Genomic DNA, 20,492 nt, shown 5'->3' with positions numbered 1-20,492 from the left:
TCAGACAGTTACTAAATGTACAATATAGCTTAGTTAGAGGACAGCCATTTATTTCCTCTCCACAAAAGAAATCCTCAAAAAACAACTCATAAATGTACACTGTAAAGACTTAAAATGTTACAGTAACTCATTAAAATATGATACAATAAGTCATAACTCCTATTCTACTCTCTCAGGAGGTTGGAACTTAAAAAAATTAAAACATGAAACATTTTGTGGAGCTGCTAAACAATCATTTAATCTTCACCTTGTCTCTGCCCTCTTTGAACAATTTCTTAAAGGTACAGTTCTCTAGCAAAACAAGTCAGGGCTTGAGTTTTTCCTCCTGTTTGTTGGCGGTCACCTTCTCTGAGAAAGGAATAGTTACAGAAAACTCCACTTCTCATCAGCTTCAACTATGAGATGCAAGATCTCCTGACCTGTCAGACTCATCAGGATGCCTCCAAACCTGGAAATGTCCATTTCAGGATTACTGTTTGGTCACTTGTGTTAAGAGAATGAATAAAAAGCAAAAAAGGCAGCCAAGGCCTTGAGATTCCTACCCAGGCTCACTTAGACAAACACATGCTCAGACTTCAATGAAACAAGAGACTGATAAGTTGGGGAGAGGAATGTACCCCTTTCTCTTATGAGAAGAGAAATCCTCACAGAACATGCCATTCTTGTCAAACTGAAAAAAGCAGTCCTCCAGAGGGCAGTCACTCCTTTCAAGGTTTACGGAGGGAGTGGCTCTTTCTGGCTCAGTGGTCAAGTCTCTTTCGAAGCATCTGTCTCCCCTTGCTGCCACCATTGGGACCAAGGCATTTTTACATGATCCCTGAACCCAGATTTTCCCCATGCTAAACCCGAGCATAAGCAGTCCACTGAAAGTGGTCAGGGGAGCTCAGATCAGTTTTATGCATGGTCTAAAGGGGGAATGCTCTAGCTGGAGCACAAAGGTGAGGGAAATTTCACGAATATACAAGTATGTATGGATGCGGATTAGACCTGTATAAGGGAACTCCCCAGGTGAGAAAACTCCCTCTATCAATTCAGTTCAGTATTTTCTCTGTAATTTATAACCTCTTTTAAGAGAGTTGCCTAGTACACTGAGAGATTAAGTTACTTGCCCTGGGTCATATATAGCCACTTGAATGCAGGTCTTCTGTGGCTTGAAGGCTGGGCCAGGTTGTCTCATATTTATATGATTATAATATAAAATGAATAATAAGTATATTTTAAAACCACCACTTAGATACGTTTCAATTATATGGAAAAGTCACATCTAGTTCACGTGAAGGGCACAGGGGTGCATCACCCTTTCAACAGTAATGACATTTATATAATAGCACGTTGGCTTCACAAAATACATTATCTGATTAGCTCCTCACAGTCAACTAGGGAGGTGGGTAATTAGTCCTACTTCACAGACAAGGAAACTGAAGGTCAGGGTGGTTGAGTGACTGGTCCGGGCCACAGTGAACGCAAATCTTCGGCTCCATCCACAAGACCTCCCCGCCCCCCGCTCGACAGGTACAGGTAGCAAGAAGCCTCCTCTCGGGCTGAGGTTCTGCTTCCCACCTTGGCGCAGGCACTGGAGCTCCCACTAGCAGGGATGCCCCGCTTCCAGGTGGCACTTTTTGTCCTAAGGGCCCGGAGAATCTCCTGAGGGGAAACTTCTCTGGGGCCCCCGGCTCCCGGACCCCCGGGACGCCCCACAGCCGGCCGAGCTCCGCAGGGACTGAGGGGGAAGGGCTCGAGAGAACCGGAGTGGAGCTCCGCGCGCGAGGCCCCGCCCCCGCCCCGTGCCTGTTCTCGCGCGGGCGAGGCGCTGAGCCGCGCGCGCCGTCGTCACCCCCTCCCTGCTGCGCGCCTCCAGCCCCCCAGCTCCCTTTCCCCCTCCCCCCTCCCCTCCGGCTCGGGTGCGCGCTCGGGGCTGGGGAAAGCGGCGCGAGCCGGGCGGCTGCTCACGTTCAGGCGCGGGGGCGGCTCCGGGGCCTGGGCGGGCGCTGCTGCCGCCGCCGCCGCGGGCAGCGGACCGAAGAGAAGGAAGAGAAGGAGGAGGAGGCTCCGGTTGCCGCCGCCGCCGCCGCCGCCGCCGGAGATCCTCCCCCCACCCCCGGGAAGTGAGTACTGCTGGGGGGCGGCGGCGGCGGAGGGCAGCCTGCTGCGCCCCCGAAGGAAGGCAGCTGGGTAGCCTGGCAGCCTGCTGGGGTCCTTGCGGGCGCGAGCTCCTGTCCGGGAGCTAGCGGACCCCGGAGCCCGGCTGGAGCGGCCCCCGGCGGGCGGGCTCAGCGCCGCGCGGGAGAGGGGCTGCTGTTAGTGCCGGGGATCCCGGGTCCGCACCGGGGCTCGAGGGGGAGGGGTGCCCGGCGGTGCCCCGGGAGAGCGTGCGGGCCGGGACCGGGCCGGTGCCAAGTGCGGCGTGCCGTGCCAGCGAGGCAGGACCTCGGGTGCCCGGTGCAGCTGCCGAGGCGCTGACCCGAGCTGGCGACTATGGGGCTGGAGGGAGAGCGATCCGAAGGCACACTGCAGTATATGCTTAGCCTCGGGAAAGGGGAGGGTCCCCTCCTGTCCCACCCTCTCCATCTCCCCTGCCCACCCCGTGCCAGGTTTGCAGCTGCTCTTTGCCACTCGAGAACGCGGCGGCGCCGGGGACTCCATGGCGCATTCGGTCCGGGAGCGGGGATGAGCCCTTGCTGATGTTGCCTGGAGGAAGCAGCTTCGAAAGAAGACGATCTGCAGCGAGTGCTGAAGGGGAGAATGGGGCAGGTCCTGGCAGAGGGCAGGTGAAGGAGGCAGGCCCTGGCAGAGAAAGTGGTTATCGGTCATCGAGTCTTGAGAGAAAACAAGAGACTTGCAATTAGAGTGACCTAGAGTTCTGAGCCCCTAAAGGGAAAATAGCTGTGGGATTTGAGGTCAGGTGTATGCCTGATTGTTAGGTTCCTTACTCTGGCCTGGGAATCCGGCCCTCTGGTATGATCATTAACAAATAGTTATTGAATGCCTACTTTAGGTATAGGGCACACAGTGCTAGGTAGGCATTGTAAAGGCCTCTTGAAGGGCCAGTAGTCCATTTGGGGAGACAAGAAACATATGAATACAGTGGCAGTGAGTTTTATAATTCATTACTTAGTTTTAACTTGCTGAACTCCTTTGCTCCTTTATCTGGACATTTGGAGCTTAAATGGCCGGTTTGTGGGAGAAAAGCACAAGGGTCAGATGAATAGCTGAGTGCAGTTTTGGGCTATTTTGGAAGCCCTCAAATTCAATACTTAGAAGGTGGGTGAGAAACCAGAGCCAGGATTTCATTAGCTGCTCAATTGGCCAACCTTTATTTAAGGTGAGCAGTACAGAATCACCGCTTCAGATTAAGGTGGACGTATGGACTTTTCACATGGAAGGTCGTTCCAACCATGTCAACATAGGTCTAACTCCTCAGTGTGAACAGTAACAGTGGCTACTGCTTATGGGATACACTGTTTTCTTGTCTGCATCATGTAAGCTGTATCAAAGGAGTTTCTTTAGGGTCTTAGAATGATGTGGTCTTTCCTTTTAGCTTGTAATGTGCTAGTTTCATGTAGATACTTTTACTTAAAAACCTGTACCCTTTCAGTTTTATCATGACGTCTTTGAGAAGAAAGTTATATGTTTTTAGTGTTGGTGAACTGTGAAGATTAGGATTCTTCTATTTATTCTGTTTCTTAGTTGAGTTTAGGGGTCTCAAGTTCCAGGCTGTTGTTTGACTTGCTTGGGTTGCACTGCCTGTTGGGTTACTTTGTCTGCCAAATTAAAACTTGACCTTTTATGAGTTCTGAGAGAATTCTTAGTACCCATAGGTGAAACTGGCCTTTAGAGTATAGTATGTTCTAGATAATACTGATAGATTTCAAAAGATCGAAGTAGTTCTTTAGTTGTGAACATATATTTAAGTAAAGCACACATATGCCAAGCACTGCGCTAAGCACTGGGTATACAAAGAAAGGCAAAAACCACTAGATCTTGGGATACAAAGAAAGGCGTCAACAGTGATAGTAGTAAACACTACTGTTTGTGCTTTGGTGCTATTAAATGACATATTTTAAATAGTTTTCATGAAATTTACTTGGGGAAGAGATGCTGGCAGCATATTCTTGTTAACTGTTCTAAACATGTTTTATAAATTCTAGACATTTAAAATAAACTTCCTACACAGGGAGTGAAAATTTTCTATTATGTGTATGCTGCTATTCCTTAGAAACAAAGTTCCTACTGGTAAAGGAGATTTAGATGTCAACTTAGCCAGCTTTTAATATATGCCTACTATGGCTAGGTGTGTATGTGTGTGTGTGTGTGTGTGTGTGTGTGTGTGTGTGTGTGAATATAACTACAAAAATGAATTACTTCAAGGAATTACATTTACTAGGTGTGAGGTTATACCATACTTATAGATAAGCAAATATAATACAGATGTAAAATGTTGGGGTTGGGGGAAGTTAAACTAACCACTAGGGGAATTAGGAGGGATTACTTGAAGGAGGGAGCAGTTGAATTGAGTCTTGAAAGGAAGTGGGCAAATTTCAAGAGTGAAAGCTAAAGAGGGAGAACGAGACCTGATAATTGATTGAGGGTGGGGTGGGTGGGAAGGGATGAGAGTGAAGAGTTGAGGGTGACTTCTAGGTTAGGAACCTGGGTGAATGGAAGAATGGTGGTGCCCTTGACAGAATTAGGGAAGTCAGGAGGAAAGATAATCAGCTCTGTTTTGGATATGTTGAGATTGAGATGCCTGTGAGACATTCAGATAAAAATCTCCAGTAGGTAGATGGAGATGTAGGACTGTAACTTACGGGAGAGATGAGGGCTCTGCACATAGAATTGGGAATCATCTGCATAGAGATGACTACTAAATCAATGGGAGTTGATAAGATCATTGAAAATAATTTTTCTTAGGCGCTGTACCTTGTTAGTAGTTGCACCAGGTCACAGTCATAAAATGTGAAAGGACTTTAGAAATCATCTAGCTGAGCCTCCTGATTTTACAAGGTAAAGGTAAAACAGTAGAATCATGACAAGAAGAACCCAGGTCTCCTAATTTTTAGTTTTTCAGTGCCCTCTCCAACCCACCAAAATAGTAAGCACACAAATACCTTTGAGCACATATGATATTTACTACTAACAGCTTATTTATTGGTTTGAGGATTCAGAGAATGGAAAAGATGTGACCAGAGAAATTTATGATGTGAAAAGATTGAGAGTAAGAGATAACTAATGAACCACAGTGCTCCATTGATACTCCACACAGTGTTAAGAGAACTACAGGAAGACTTCCAGCATTATAGGTAGATGTAAAGAAAATAGTTGCACAGTATAAGAAGGGAGGCATGATTTACCATCAATGGAAGTAATAGCCTTATTGATGAGATCACAGATTAACTGAATTATTCAAAATTCAGAGCTTTGATTTTGTACAAATAAGTTGCACATACATAGCACATGATTCACTTATGTTCATTATCTACAAAATTTTACTTAAATTAACAGCCCATATTTTGATTTCTAATTTCTACATAGAAACATGATATTCAAGTCAGAGTCAAGTTCGCAATACCACCTATGTATAAGCACCCTTTTCATTGAACTTTATGTCATCAGAGCTTAATCAAACCTTTTCTGAGCTATGGGGCTGCCTCTGGACTTCTTAGTTGCGCTTAGTTTGTTCAGTATTGTTCCTATTTACTTATCATGCCTTTAATTGATTTTTTAACAACTTCCCTTTAAAGGAGTAACCCTTCCTGTAATTACCCCTTCTGGGGAGAGACCTTATTAGTGTTTATTCAAGCTAGGATCTTATCTCCGTTTTATTACTTGACCCTTGTTAATCTTTTGTAGCTTCTTTCCAGGGATAGTCCTTAAATGTACCAAGTCTTTTATTCCAGATCAAAACACCTAAACACAGCAATTTTTAAACAAACTTAATAGTGATTTCTTCATATCTTCCAAAGTGAGAGTTGAAGTTGTTTGTCCTTTGTTTTGAAGATGAATAACATCATGGGGTGATGTCTTGGCTCATTCATTTAAGTGAGGCAGAGTTGTGCAAAGTTGTCAGCCTCACTATCTTCCAGTCTTTGAAGTCGAGTGTCAAGACAAAAGTCTGGATATCTGGCAATGACCCAGGACGCAGTAGATGACTTTGACATCTTTGATATCTGACCAAGTTCTAAAGCACCTGCTTCAGCTGCCACCATGGCTGTTGGAACATTGTTCTCATCCACCCATTCTGCTGGGGGAATCTTCAAGTGCTTAGGGTAGGAAACATCTCCCTCCTCCTACAACTCACCTACGGGTTTGAGGCCTGTCAGTTACCCTCAACTTAGTTTAGCCTTTCTGTTGAGACAGTTTTACAAAGGTGTGTGGCTGCGTTGCAGGCTGTAGTTTCTTTGAGCCATAGGTGAGAGTTGAATGCCAAGGTGGACACTAAAAATGGAAAAGGACTCAGTAATCCCTAACAGAGGTGTTAGTCTTCCCTGGACATCTTGGAAGGAAAGTCAAGTGCTAAATGAAGTTGGTGGACTATGAATGTTAAATTGAGAGCTTTAACTCTTCAGTGTTACCCTAGTATACACCAGTTAGTAACTTCCCATTAATAATTTTCTCAGCTTTGAATTCTCAAAAACTAAGGCCAATTAAATGTTTTCTTCATTTGGTTTTCTTTTACTTCAGTAGCATTATATATCCTTTCAAATCACATTTTTTTTACAAGAAGATAATAACATAAAATTGTTCCCTTTATTCAAGCAAACTATATTAGATACTTGTTGATCTTGAGGGATGTTTTGGTGAGACAAGATTGATTTTTTTGTTGGGTGAAATTAGTATTTTGTGATATGTTATTCACATTCAGGTATGTATTACACAGGCAAGAGAATATCTGCTTTTAAAAATGACATTTCTTTTTTTTTATAGTCAAGCATTTATTTATTTATTTTTTCTTCTTATCTTCCCAGCTCCCTTGCCCTATTCTTGACCAAAAAAGGAAAAACAAAATTCTGTAAGAACTATAGTCAAACAAATAAAATGTCCATTTTGGCTTTGTCCAAAAGTATTCATCTTAATCTGTATATTAATTTGATACCTCTGTCTTTGGAGATGGGTAGAATTTTTCGTCATTGGTCCTTTCAAATCATAGTTGATCATTGTGTTGATCAGAATTCTTAAGTCTCTCAGAATTGTTTGTTTTTACATTGTTGATGCTATAGTATGAATTATTCTCCTAGTTCTGCTCACTTTACTCTTCATTAATTTATACATATCTTGCCAGGTTTCTCAGAAATTGTCTCTTTAATCACTTCTTATAGAACAATAGTATTTCGTTACACTTACATGGCATAATTCCTCAATGGACACACACCCTCTTATTTTCCAGTTTTTTGCTAATACAAGAAGAGCTACTGTTATTTACAAAAGTACTACATGTACTTTTGTACATAATAGGACCTTTTCCTCTTTCTTTGATATCTTTGGAGTAAAAGTCTATCAGTGGTATTTATGGGTCAAAGGGTATGCAAAATTAGTAACTTTTTGGGTATGGTTCCATGATTTTCGGAATAATTAGACCAATTTATAGTTTCACCAACTATACTATACAATTCTCAATGTGGTTGGTTTCCTTCAAAACTTGTCATTTTCCTTTTTTTTGTCAACTTTACCAACTTGATGGGTGTGACGTGGAAACTCAGAGTTGCTTTAATTAACAAATTCTTTTCTAATTATTAATGATTTGTGACTTTTTTTCATATGGACATGCAAAACTTGTATTTCTTCCCTTGACAACTGCCTGACAAACTCCCTTTGATCATTTATCAATTGGCAAGTGGCTCTTATTCTTATAATTTTGAATCAATTTTTTACATATTTTGGAAATGGGACCTTTATCAGAAAAACTCACTACAAAATTTTTCCCCAGTTAACTGTTTCCCTTCTAATCTTAGGTACATTGAATTTTTGTGGTATCATAGCTTTTTAATTTTAGGTAATCAAAATTGTTCATTTTATCTTTTGTGATTCTCTCTGTCCCTTGTTTGGTCATGAACTTTCCCCCCATCCATAATTCTGATTGGCCTTGTTCCTCTGATTTGTTTATGATGTAATCTTTCATATCTAGATCGTGTATCCATTTGGAGCTTATCTGGAAAAATCTGATATCCTGCTTCAGATTACCCATCAGTAAAATGGGGAGAGAGGGAAACTTGGTGCTTTTGGATTAGGTGACTTGTGTGGTCCCTTTGGATTTCAAAATTATGTGATTTTGTGATGAGTATTTCTTTGGCTCTGGTCAGGTGAAAGTAAAATTTTCACTGATAAATTACTGTAAGATAGTGAGGACTCAGAAATAGGAAGTTTTATACTCTTTACTGAACAGCAGTGTTTTTTAAATAAAAAGTCATAGTTATTATGGTAAAAAGAGACAGCGAGAAAAGAGAGAGAGTGATTGTATGTGTTTTCCTTTCCTCCAGACTACTTAAAAGAGGTTTTACTCATATGTTCCTACCTTGCTGTTGGAACAAAATCAAATATAGAAATGCACAAGTAAGATAATCTTTCCAGAATATTATTATGAGCACCAATTATCTCTTATGAGGGAAATGGGGATAAGCACTGCAGAACTTTTTAAAAATTTTTCCCCTTTGGTCAGATGCTTTACTTATTATCCAGATAATTTTTTTTGTTTGCAACTGAAATGTCTTCAGGTTAACTAAGCAAGGCAGGGTTAGCCCAAGAAAAAACTTGTTGAAATATATATTAGGGGATGGGATCATTGTTCTGCATACTTTCCATTTCCTGTGGTTCTTCTACTCCCTTAATTTTTTAGTTAGCCTTATACTTTTTCTTCCCCACTTCTGGGGTTAAAAGAGTTCTCAGATCCTTAATTCACACTGAGATATGAATGATTGACAACATCTTAAAGTGTTACGCTCTTTGAATGGCATCTGTATTTTAATCAGGAACAAGTTGAATTTGAAGTTCAAATTCACAGTTGAATTTGAAGGTCAGTCTCAGTCTGCAGGCAGAAGAACATTTTTCCCTGGGGCAGGTGGAGGGGGTAAGGGTGTGGAGTGGAATGGAGTTGAGGTAGGGTGGGTAGAATGTGGTAGAGTGGGGACTAAACTAGTAATAGGAACATTTATCTCTGTATTTGAAATCACAAATCACCTCTTCTTTCTTTAATTCAAGTTCTGAAGAAAGATCTTAGATTTAGAACTGGACAGGACTTTTAGCATTCTTTTAGTTCAACCCTCTCATTTTCTAGGTAAAATAGTACCATTAAGTATCTGTGTAACCTTGTGCAAGTCACTTAACCTTCATTTGCCTCAGTTCCCTCTTCTGTAGAATGGGGAGAATAAATAGTACTTATATTCCAAGGGTGTTGTGAGCATCAAATGAGATAATGATTATAAAATCCCTAGTATAGTGTCTGGCACATAGTGAGTAGTAAATAAATGTTGGTTATTAGCTAGCTATTAAGTACTCATTGAGTTCTTCCAATGATATAAGGTGTTGCATCAGACATAGTATTTGGAGTGAAAAAGCTCTTAGGAAAATAGGCAATGTAGAAAAATGATGTAGAGGAATATATATTCTTCTTGTCTTCCTTTTAATTTATTAAACCAAGGAGAATGATGGTAGATTTTGAGGACACTAGAAATAACTGTTAAACAATATTTCTTTAAATGTATTTAAGATGTTGGGAGTGGAGGAAGAGTTCATTTGTTGAAAAAGCCTAAAACAGGTTGGAAAAAAAATCTAGCAAGGGTTAGGCTAGTCTAACAAATACTATGCAAAATAATCTTCAGATATTTCAATAGGCTATTCTGTGAAAGGACAATCTTTAGCTGTTCTCAGCACACCTGCAGAGAAAGAATAATTGTCAAGAGAACCCTAAAAAAGACAGAATGACCAGAGTTAAAAAAATGAGAATTAAGTTAACCACAATGTATATTTGTTCCTCTCTCCTGTTTTTGGGAAGAAAGCAACATCATGGAAGTAATAATGGATTCCAACAAAGGGGAGGGTGATATTAGGACTGTCCTTTGATTAGGAAGGTACTTTTCTATCAGAAACACTATTTAGAGCAGAGTCCTGGCTAATAACATAAGGAGCCCAGGCTACCCACTATTAGGTTAAAAGAGCTTTCGGAGAAAAACTATCAGTCTTGTCAGGAGGGCTGGGTGCAGGAGTGCCAGTGGATCACTGGAAAAAAAATGTAAGCAGACATGATTAAGTTCTATCTGCATTATTAACATTTTCCCATCACTTTCTTAAATCTAGATAATTAAAAATGCAGTAAATCAAGCCCTGATTTGTATTCGTTAATTTTCAAGTTGTAAATGTTTCCACTAATGATGAGCTAGAGGGCCTGTTTGAAATGACTCTAGCACACCCCTGTTTGGTCTGAGGTGTTTCCATGTTGACAAGGCTGTAAATTCCTAAGAATTAGGTTTTAATTCAAAGAAGAGACTTAAAGTGAGTGAAAGGTGTTTCTTATCCCTAGAAAAGAAAAAAAAATAGGTAAACCTAAATGCTTTAAAAAGTGTTCTGTGGTATCACGTTAATTTAATTCAACTCAAATATTATAGTGCCTACTTTAACCCTTTTTAAAGTGACTAGTACAAAGCACTGCCAGGTTCTAGGGATAATATAATGAGATTGTTTGGGGGCTGCATGTAGGTCATACTTTTTCTTTTTACCTGTCAGAGATCCTAGCTCTGCTACTTGCTATCTGTATAAATTTGGGCAAATCACTTAATCTAGGCTTCAGTTTCTTCATCTTTAAAATGAGTCAGTTGGACCAGATGACATTTAATGTCCCTTCCACCTTTAAATCTGTCATTCTCTGAGAGCAGCCTTGTTAAGATTTTTGTAATCTACTCATATATACTTTTTTCTTACCAATAGTGTGGCATATATATGTAGTATTCTCTTAATTAATCTGCTTCAAGTCTCTCTGTCTTGCCCACTCTAACCTCCATACAGCCATTAAAATAATATTCTTTGAGTATAGATGAGTATGTCAGTCCCCTGCTCACTAAGCTCCAGTAGTTCCTTGTTGATTCTACAATCAATACAGATTTTTCTGCTGACATTGAAAGCTTTCTGCATTCTGGCCCCAACCTATCTTCCTGAACTCTATATCCAGTCATACTGGATTTCTTGGTGTTCCTCACACATGACACTCCATCTCTGTGCCTGTGTACAGGCTTTCTTCCATGCCCGGAGTGTACTTCCTCCTTACCTCTGCTTCTGAGAATCTGTGGTTTCCAGCTAGCACCCTAATACATGATTGATGGAACTATGAATTGGCCTAGCTATTCTGAAAAACTATTTGGAAATGTTTTAAGAAAGTAGCTAAAATGCTTATATTCTTTGAATGAAAGATCTCAGGCAGTATCTGAAGGAGGTCAAAGATATAAAGTGAGGTTCCATATATTCTGAAATTATAATAGCAAATATTTGGGAACAAAGTAGATAACCCTTGGGGAGTAGCTGAACAGATTGTGGTACATGAAATGTAATGGAATGTTACTGGGCTGTAAAAAATGAAGGGTATGAAGACTACAAAGAAGCATGATGTAATGGCTAGGTCAACTGAAGACTTGTCCAAGTGGAAGCAAAGTGAGTTAAACAGAAAAAAGGAAACAATATAACAATGACTTCAGCTATGAGATTGGAAGGAACAACAACAAAAAAGAAATAAAATGGAATATAGCAGTTATAATGACCAAGCCTGACACAAAGAAGAGATAGGATCCTTTCTTTGTAGAGGTGGGAAGCTGGGTCCCAAACACTGCATATAACGTTGGACTTGTTTAGTGCCTGGGTTAGTTTTGTTGAATTGTTTCTTTTCTTCTTTGTTATAAGGGATTATTCTCTAAATGGAGATGGGAAGAGAGATATACTGGGAAATGAAGCTCATATAAAAACAAATCAATAAAAATTTAAAAAATTAAAATTAGCTAAGATTTGGGAATAAATTACAAGATCTTTGGGGAATGACTGAAGAAATTGTGATAGCTTCTTTCAAGTATCAGCTCAAATATCACAACCTACCTAAAGCCTTTCCTGATTTTCCTCGCCTCTCCAATTGCTATTGCCTCCTCCCAGAACTACCTTGCATTTACTTGGATATATTTAGTAGATATGTATTTGGTATGTACTTATCTCTGTATACAAGTTTCTTCCTAAAGAATGTAAACTCCTTGAAGGCAATGATAGTTTCCATTTCCTTTTTGTATACCAAGTGCCTAGCACATATTAGATGATCGATAAATGTGTGTTGATTAATTGGATAAATGCAGTATTTAGGACATAGCCCTAGTATTTATGGAACTCACAGCTTAGCAAGGATGTACCATCTTTATATGCTTTTCTGTAATGCTACCACAGAATCCTAAAATTGGAAGGGACTTCAGAGGCCATTGAATAAAAACAGGAATCCCGTCTACAACCAAAAAGTGATCTTCCAGTCCTTGCTTGAAGGCCTCCAGTGGGGGAAGAACTCACTACATCTTAGGTCAACCCATTTTACTTTTGGTTAGTTTTAAGTGTTAGAAATTTTTTCCTGTTAGGAAACTGAAATTTGTCTCTTTGGAATTTCCTTCCATTGCTTTTATCTCTGTCCTATGGGGCCAAATGGAACTAGTCTGTTCCCTGTTCTACAAGATAGCCTTTTAAGTACTTGAAGTTTAACTATTTGGTCTCCATCAAGTCTTCTGTTTTCCTGTTTTCTCTTTCATCACACTGTAAAATAATATGTAATGCTACCTAGCCTTTCCTGAGCTGTTTTGTTGTTTAAATGCTGTCCTAGCGTTATATTAGGGCTGACTCCCTGTGCTTTGATTAGGATTATTACGAATCCTTCAAGTTAACGGTTACTTCTGCACAGTCACACTCTGTGGTTTGTGATGCTCATGGACGTGCCTCTGTCTCAGCTTCTAGACCCATATCCTTGCCTGAATTAGTGAAATTGCTCAGTTCCTCGGACCTGCTTCTTAGCACATTCTTATGAATGAAGTTGGGTGAACTTTATCCTTAGAATATTCATGGAATAGCTATTTAATGGGCTTTTCCATTTTTCAATACCAGGAACCAGGATTTTTTTCTAGCTATTACTTTTGAATAAAATCTCTATGTGATTGGAATGGCTCTCAGACATACTGTAGACTCTAGCCAGATGTTTTCTTTTCCTATAGTTTTTTTTTAAAATATGGGCATACATGACAAGCACGTCCAATGCTGCATGATTTCATCACACTATGCATTCATATAGTGTATGTATATCAGTTGACTAATTCTACCTGTGAAAGGAACAATGGTAGGAGTTGGGGGAAGCACTTCTAAGAAGAAGCAACTTTCTAAGGATTTGTCATTCTGATTTCCTGATAGAGACCATCCACAGGATACTGTTAGAGGTTAAAAGCCAGTGCTACTGAGCTAGTTCCCTGGCCTATTGTCAGATCCTGCTTTGTGTAGCCTCCAGACTTGGGAAATACCTTACCCTGACTTTGTTAAGGGGTGCATTGAAACATCAAAATGCCCTTTTTTCCCTTTTGATTCATTTGGGAATATGCTGTCGATAGGAAAAATGCTGTCAATACTATTCATAATCAACAGTGGAGCATCTTTTAACATAAAGTGCTAGAGTTATAGAGGTTGGATGCATTCTTATTAGGCTTAAGGCTTCTTTTATAGATATTAAAGAAATTGAGTGTATAAATCCCTTTACTCATAAAACAGTCTTAAACCTTATGATAGATACTTACAATTTTTTTTGAATTCATTAAGACCCCATTCTCTATTCTGAACCTTGAAGTTGCTTGATTTTGATTCTATAAACCTATCTTTCTCTTATGTAGGAACATAACTTTCTTTTATTGTTCATTTTTGTTGCCTACAGACCTATCTATTTCTACACTTTTCTTTCCATCTTCTCCAGTTCCAGGAAATACTCTTTGAGCAATACCATCTGTCTGTCCAAATTCTTGGGATCCCATTCAAATGTTGATCCATATGGTGGAAGTATTGACGAATGACAATTTGTATTTATTGAAATTGTTACTATCCTTATAATTGAAAAAATATTAGAAAATAAAAACATGAATAAAGAGAAGTTGTATGGTGTGGGAGAAAGTACATTTTAGTGAAAGTCATATTGGTTTTAGAGTGCCAAGATCTGAGTTTGAAGCTGGGCTGTGGCACTTACTGTTAATATTAAAAGTATTTTTACTTTTTGCTTTCCTTTCATGGGAAGATTAGGGTCACTGAAGGATCTTTGGACTTATGGCCAAGAGAAGTGCTTTATTAAAGGCATTGCCATCTCCAACAATTTACTCTGGCAAAACCCAGAAATTTACATCAGATTGATTATTGATCAAGAATCCAATGAGAAGTTACAGTAAAGTGACTTCTACTCTAGAACTGCAAAAAAAGTAAAAAGTCTATGAGCAGTAGGTAAGAGGGCCACCAGCAAAACCAGTGCAAATAAGCCAGCAGCCTCCCAGCACAACAAGATACAGGCTAGAGACACTTGTAGCCCACAGACTTCTGTTCAGAAGCAGCAAGAATAGAAGGCTCCCCTTTGAAAACCCCTGTGTGGAAACCTTGAAAGCCCTGGGTGTATGTGTGTGTGTGGGGGGGCAGCAGCAATGAATAGTGTGGCATCACTCAGACTAGGATACCCCAGGACCTCTCAGGTGCTTGGCACACTTCTGAGATGTTGTAGAGAGTTCTAAAAATCTAGGACTTGGAGCCTTAAAGATATAGGGGAGCCTGACCCCAGAGATATGGAAGTTAGTGCAGGAACCCAGAGGACCCAGAATGAGATCACGCAGGGTGACTTCTTCACCCAAAATGGGAGCAAGGGAACAAATCCTGGCCCTCTACAGAGCTCTAATTCAGAAACTGAAGCTGGGGAATGGAAAGACTGACCAGTATAAAAAATTATAAGCAGAAACTTAAAAAAAATTTTTTTCTAGGCTACATGAATAACTAGGAGAAATGAAGCAAGAGATTAAAAAAACCAAATAAAAGCTCCTGAGGAAATAATTGGAAAGAGAATAAGTAACCTAGAAGAGAAAGTAGGAAATCTTACCCAAGTAAAAGACTCCTTGAAAGCTACAGCAGACCAAACACAAATCAGTGACTCCATAAGACGGCAAGAAGTTTTTTTTTAATATATTAATTTTATTTATTTTTAGTGTTCTACAATCACCACCATAAAACTTAGATTTTTTTCCCCCCTACCTACCCCCCACCACCTCACTCCCTTCCTGAGATGGCATACAATTCTATATAGGATCTATATGTACATTCCTATTGAATACATTTTCACTCTAGTCATGTTGTGTAGAAGAGCTAAAATAACTGGGAGAAATCATATAAGAAGCCAAAACATAATACACATACATGAAAAAAAAATGATCTGCTGCATTCTACGATTGAATTCCATGGTTCTTTCTCTGGATTTTGCCTTAGAAGACCATTGGGAGTTTTTTTTTTTTTTTTTACAGTCCTTGCATTGCTACAAAGATCCAGCTCTAACAGAAAAAACTCTCACACACTGTGGTTGTTACTGTGCACAAAGTTCTTCTGGTTCTACTCCTTTTGCTCAGCATCAGATCATATAAGTCTTCCAGGGCTCTCTGAAGTCTTCTTGTTCATCATTTCTTACAGTGCAATAGAATTTCATTACATTCATATACCATAATTTATTCAGCCATTCCCCAGTTGATGGGCATTCCCTTGATTTCCAGTTTTTGGCCACTATAAGGAGTGCAACAACAAGAAGTTTTAAAACAAATTTAAAAGACTGAAAAAAATAGACAAAATATGAAATATGTGATATTAAAAACATCTAAAACAAGTGGAGAGATAATTTAAGAATTGCTAGACTCCCTGAAAACCATGATTAAAAAAAAACCTAGACACTGTATTTTAGTAATTTGTAAATGAAAACTTTCCAGATCCGTTAGAACTAGAGGGCAAAATGGAAGTAGTCTAATCAATCATTTCTTGAAATGGGTTCTTGAAAGCAAAACATCGTAGCCAAAATCTAGCACTCGGATATTTTGTTTATGTATACATATATGCAACATTTATCTATATCTGTATATACACATATACATAATTGTGTATATATACATATAAATTTGTATTTATGTATATATAAATATTTGTATATATCTATGTACATCTATACATATACATTCTCTCTTTTCCCCCTCTTCTCCCTCCCCCTGTTTGCTTTCCTTCCCCTCTCACATCTCTGTTTATACCCCCCCACACACATACACCCCCACAAAGAAATTCAAGGCCAAGGAATGTCAGTCAGAATTACATACAACCTGAAAGCTTCTACTGAAAATGAGAGATCTTATAATACAATATTCTGAAAAGCAAGAGACAGAGGCTTAAAACCAGGAATAACTTAACCTGAGTATATAGAGGAGGGAGAACGAGGGGGATGGATTTTTAGTAGAATAGAGGACTTTGAAACATTTCTGTTGGAAAGTCCAGAGTTGAGTTGGAACTTTGAAATGCAAAAATGAGTCAGGAGAAACTTAGGTAAATTTATTTGAGCAGTTGGAAAGGACTGTATGATGATATAATGTTAACATAACAAGGAAGCTGAAACAAATGTCTCTTCAGAACTTTAATGTTTTCAAACAGGACATGTGGGTAGATTGGTTCTATTCTGAGGGTTTTAAGAGGGAAAAGATATGAGGGAGTATGAAAGGAATACAGCTAGTGTAGAAAGGTGGAAACAGAATTGGAACTTGCCATTTTCATAATTGGGGTACATGAGAAGAGTGTGTATACACGGAGGAAGGGATGGAAGGAGCAAGTGTCAGGTGAAATTCAGTCTTGTCTGAAATGGACAAAATAGGGTTGAAATCTCACACAGACATACAGTTTAGGGTAGGAATCGATCAAACAAAGCATGGAAACAAGATGATATTTATGTAGTTAGGAGGGAAGATAATTGGGATTGCCACATGTAAAAAAAAAAAAACCTTTGTGATTCTGAAGGGGATTAAAAGAGAAAAAAAGAAAGCTAGACTCTAAAGTGGTGTCCATCAATTGAAGAATGATTGAACAAATTATTGTTATAAGAATGCAATACAATATTATTATGCTATAAAGAATAACAGAAAGGATGAATTCAGATAATCAGAGACGACTTGTGTGAACTAGTGGAGAATACAGTGAGAACCAGAACAATTTATACAAGGACAACAACATTTAAAAAAAAAAAGCAGTTTTGAAAAGCTTAAAATCTGTAATGAAGCAGGGTATACACTTTCTGACAGAAAGGTGATGGTCTCAAGGTACAGAAAAAGACATTCATTTTTGGACATGGTTATTGTGTGGATTTGTTTTGGTTGGCTATGCTGTTTGTTAGTTTTTTTTTCTTTTCTCTCTTTTAACTTGGTGGTTAGAGTTGGACTAGTAATATTTATGTAAAAATAAAAGGGCCATTGAAGCCTTTAAAAATGTACAGAAGAGAACAGATTATAATTGATGCCAGCATAATTTCTGTTAATTATAATAATTGTTTAAATAATTCAAGATTGAATAAGATTTCAAATCAGCATATACTCTGACACTTGATGAAATCATTATAAAACTTAGAAAAGATGAGAATATGAAGAAGAGCACAGAAGGAAGCATAGACTAGCAAACAGTTTTGAAAGTTATATATATGTATATATATAATTATACTTTTTAAAAAAGGAAATGTATGAAATGGAAATTAAGGGTCTCATATACAGTCCTTTTTTGTTCTACTGTGTATGTGGAAATATTTTTTCAGTGTTTAGACTTAGAATAAAAAATGAGCTCTGTCTGCTTCATTTAGATCATTGAAAAACTTGAATTTGGATTTAATGCTCTAAATACGAGATCATCATCCAGTGATTAACAAGTGGACGTATGTCTGGAGGACCTTATTCAAGCCAATCTTGACAGTCTTACTATAAAGAAAACCAGAAGAAAGAAAGAAGGTGCAAGTAAATGAAGAGGATGACTTATAGGTACTCTTTGGAGAAGCCAAGGAGTTGGTAGATTATATTTATTGTATACCCCAAATCAACAAGAGATAGTATTTTATGGACTATTTGGTCATCATATATTTTATTATTAGTGATAAGTATTTGTAAAAAGAAAAACACTATGAAAATAATTTCAGGTTATGTAACATGGATGGTAGAGGAAGAAATTGGAAAGAAATTCTTTAAAGAACTTGATGAAACCCTTCAGATAAGCATACACTCTGATGACTAGTGGTGACTTCAATGCAAAACTTGGAAAAGATGGGGATAGGGAGAAGTATATGGGAAAGTTTAGGTTAGGAGAAAGAAATGAGAAAGATGCCAAAGAGTTGTAGATTATAAAGCTTTGTACATGTATGTCATGAACACTTTACGTTGTCGATTTTTTAATAGGTAGACAGGATAGACAGGAAAAGACTAATAATTGGGGAAGGAGTTAGTTATTTCTGGGTCAGCCATCTATGCCCAGTCCAATTACTGATTTGCTAGACCTTATATCAGAATTTATAATAAAAATGAATAATAAGGGAAAGATCTGTGTAATTGAAAACTCAGTCCTGAACTGTTTAAATAAATATTGTAATTGACAGAAGTTATATTGACAGCAATCATAGTTCTTTTATGCAGAAATTTAATCAGTGTAATATATTTGCTATAACCAGGAGCCCCAAAGAGCTCAGAAAGAACTTTAGTCAGCAAACATATGATTTGCTTGTTAAACAGAGAGAAACAGCTGCCAAAGGCAACACTGGTTTAGGATATAAACTCATTTTGAGAATCTTATAAAGAGTGATGGACGATTATGAACACCATAATCTCATAAAACTGGGAGAAGCAGTGGAGGGTAAAACCATTTTAAAGAAAGTTTGGCAAGTTATACAACTAAGAAGTTAACTTCAGGGCATTTAAGGACAAAAATGGAAGGAGAACATCAAAAAGAAGAATAAAAAATAGTAAACATATTATAAAAAACTTTTTTCCATCAAGGACAGTAGAACCACTATGTTTGTATTCTTAACATCACAGTCCTGTATGTACCTACAGGGAAGTAGAAATAGCACTAAGAGCAAAGAGTTATAACAACAGAAATAACCTTATTTAATTTCTTATAAACATCAAGTGAGGAATAAAAAAGAGCGATCTGTGCTTGTCAAAGTTGTTTGCTGCTGAGATACAGGAGATTCAGTGCAGAGTTCCAAGAGGGAGCGAGGTGCTGTGAATGATGTCTTCCGTAAATTTGTTAGAGGACAATATTGTGTTGATTGCTTTAAGTCCTGGAACATTGAAGAGCCTTTTGGGAAAGATCAGAAATCACTCATAGGAATAGGGCCTGAACATCTACATAGGAATAACAAAGTGGATACAACTTTTGCTGGAATTACAGTATGCATTTAGATGGATACCATATAGAGTTTGTCGAATAGCGTGTATGTCTGGGACAGATAGTTAAGTTGGACAATGAGCTTGGAAGCGAGGAGAGCCTACTTGGATTGCTTTTAGGAAATTTCACTTTTACTTATGCCAAACTTTTCATGAAAGTAAAGACCTCTCTTTTCAATTCTAATGTTTTACTAATGTTGCTAGATGGAAATGAGATGTCATCACATTGATAGAACTGATGATGACTAGCTTATGGAGGGTAAAAAAGAGGTACGTAGTGGGTGTGTAGGCTGCAACAAATAACCAATGAGGAACTCCAAAAAAGAATATGAATAAAGGGCATTATCAAGGAATTATTCAACAAGAAGAGAAGAGCTGCTGGTCCTGTGGCAAGAATGATAGATGAGAAATGGCAGAGTGTTGCACTGATACTTATAAGAGGAAGTCCTTTAGCATATTGCATAAACCACCTGTGATGAATCTGTGGGGAAATATGAATAAGAATCATGGGATAGGTAGGTGGACAGTCATGGTTGTATTATATAATTTTTATCATTTGGAAAGGAGTCCTGAATCTGTGAAGTCACAGATTCCCTTGAATATTGAGAAGGAAGAGGAGAAAAGAAAAAGAAGAGGAGGAGAAGTGCTAGATATTGAAGTGTCAAACAGGCTTTGCAAAATGAGGTTTGTACTAGGCAAAAATTACAGGGGGTATTATTATTTGTCCTTCACTAATTTTTTTGTTTAATTTCTTTTTTCCCCAAATTTATTAATTTGTTTTCAATTTTCAATAATCACTTCCATAAGTTCCAATTTTTTCCCCCTCCCACCTTCTCTCCCCAGTATGGCATGCAATATATGGGTTCTACACATGCATTCCTATTAAATACATTTTCACATTAGTCATGTTGCATAGAAGGATTAAAATGAATGAGAGAAACCATGAGAAAAACAAAACATAACAAAGGAGAAAATAGTCTGCTTCATTCTGTGTTCTGAATCCATAGTTCAGATATGGATATGGATGGCATTTTGCTATGAAGGGCTAAC

General features: G+C 38.5%; 1 protein-coding gene across 27 annotated transcripts in view; it reads left to right on the top strand.

The window, feature by feature from the left end:
- Nucleotides 1-1,974: 1,974 nt before the first annotated feature.
- Nucleotides 1,975-20,492, top strand: part of DTNB (dystrobrevin beta) — a 339,638-nt gene continuing 321,120 nt past the window's right edge. For 26 of the 27 annotated variants that reach the window (XM_072633900.1, XM_072633909.1, XM_072633915.1 and 23 more), the window contains exon 1: nt 1,975-2,105. The gene's annotated coding sequence lies outside the window, so the exon portion shown is untranslated. The remainder of the gene's footprint in view (nt 2,106-20,492) is intronic. The other variant, XM_072633918.1, reaches the window with a different exon arrangement.

The sequence above is a fragment of the Notamacropus eugenii genome, chromosome 1 (assembly GCF_028372415.1).
Source record: "Notamacropus eugenii isolate mMacEug1 chromosome 1, mMacEug1.pri_v2, whole genome shotgun sequence".
NCBI lineage: Eukaryota > Metazoa > Chordata > Mammalia > Diprotodontia > Macropodidae > Notamacropus > Notamacropus eugenii.
This window is presented reverse-complemented; position numbering and strand designations above follow the sequence as displayed.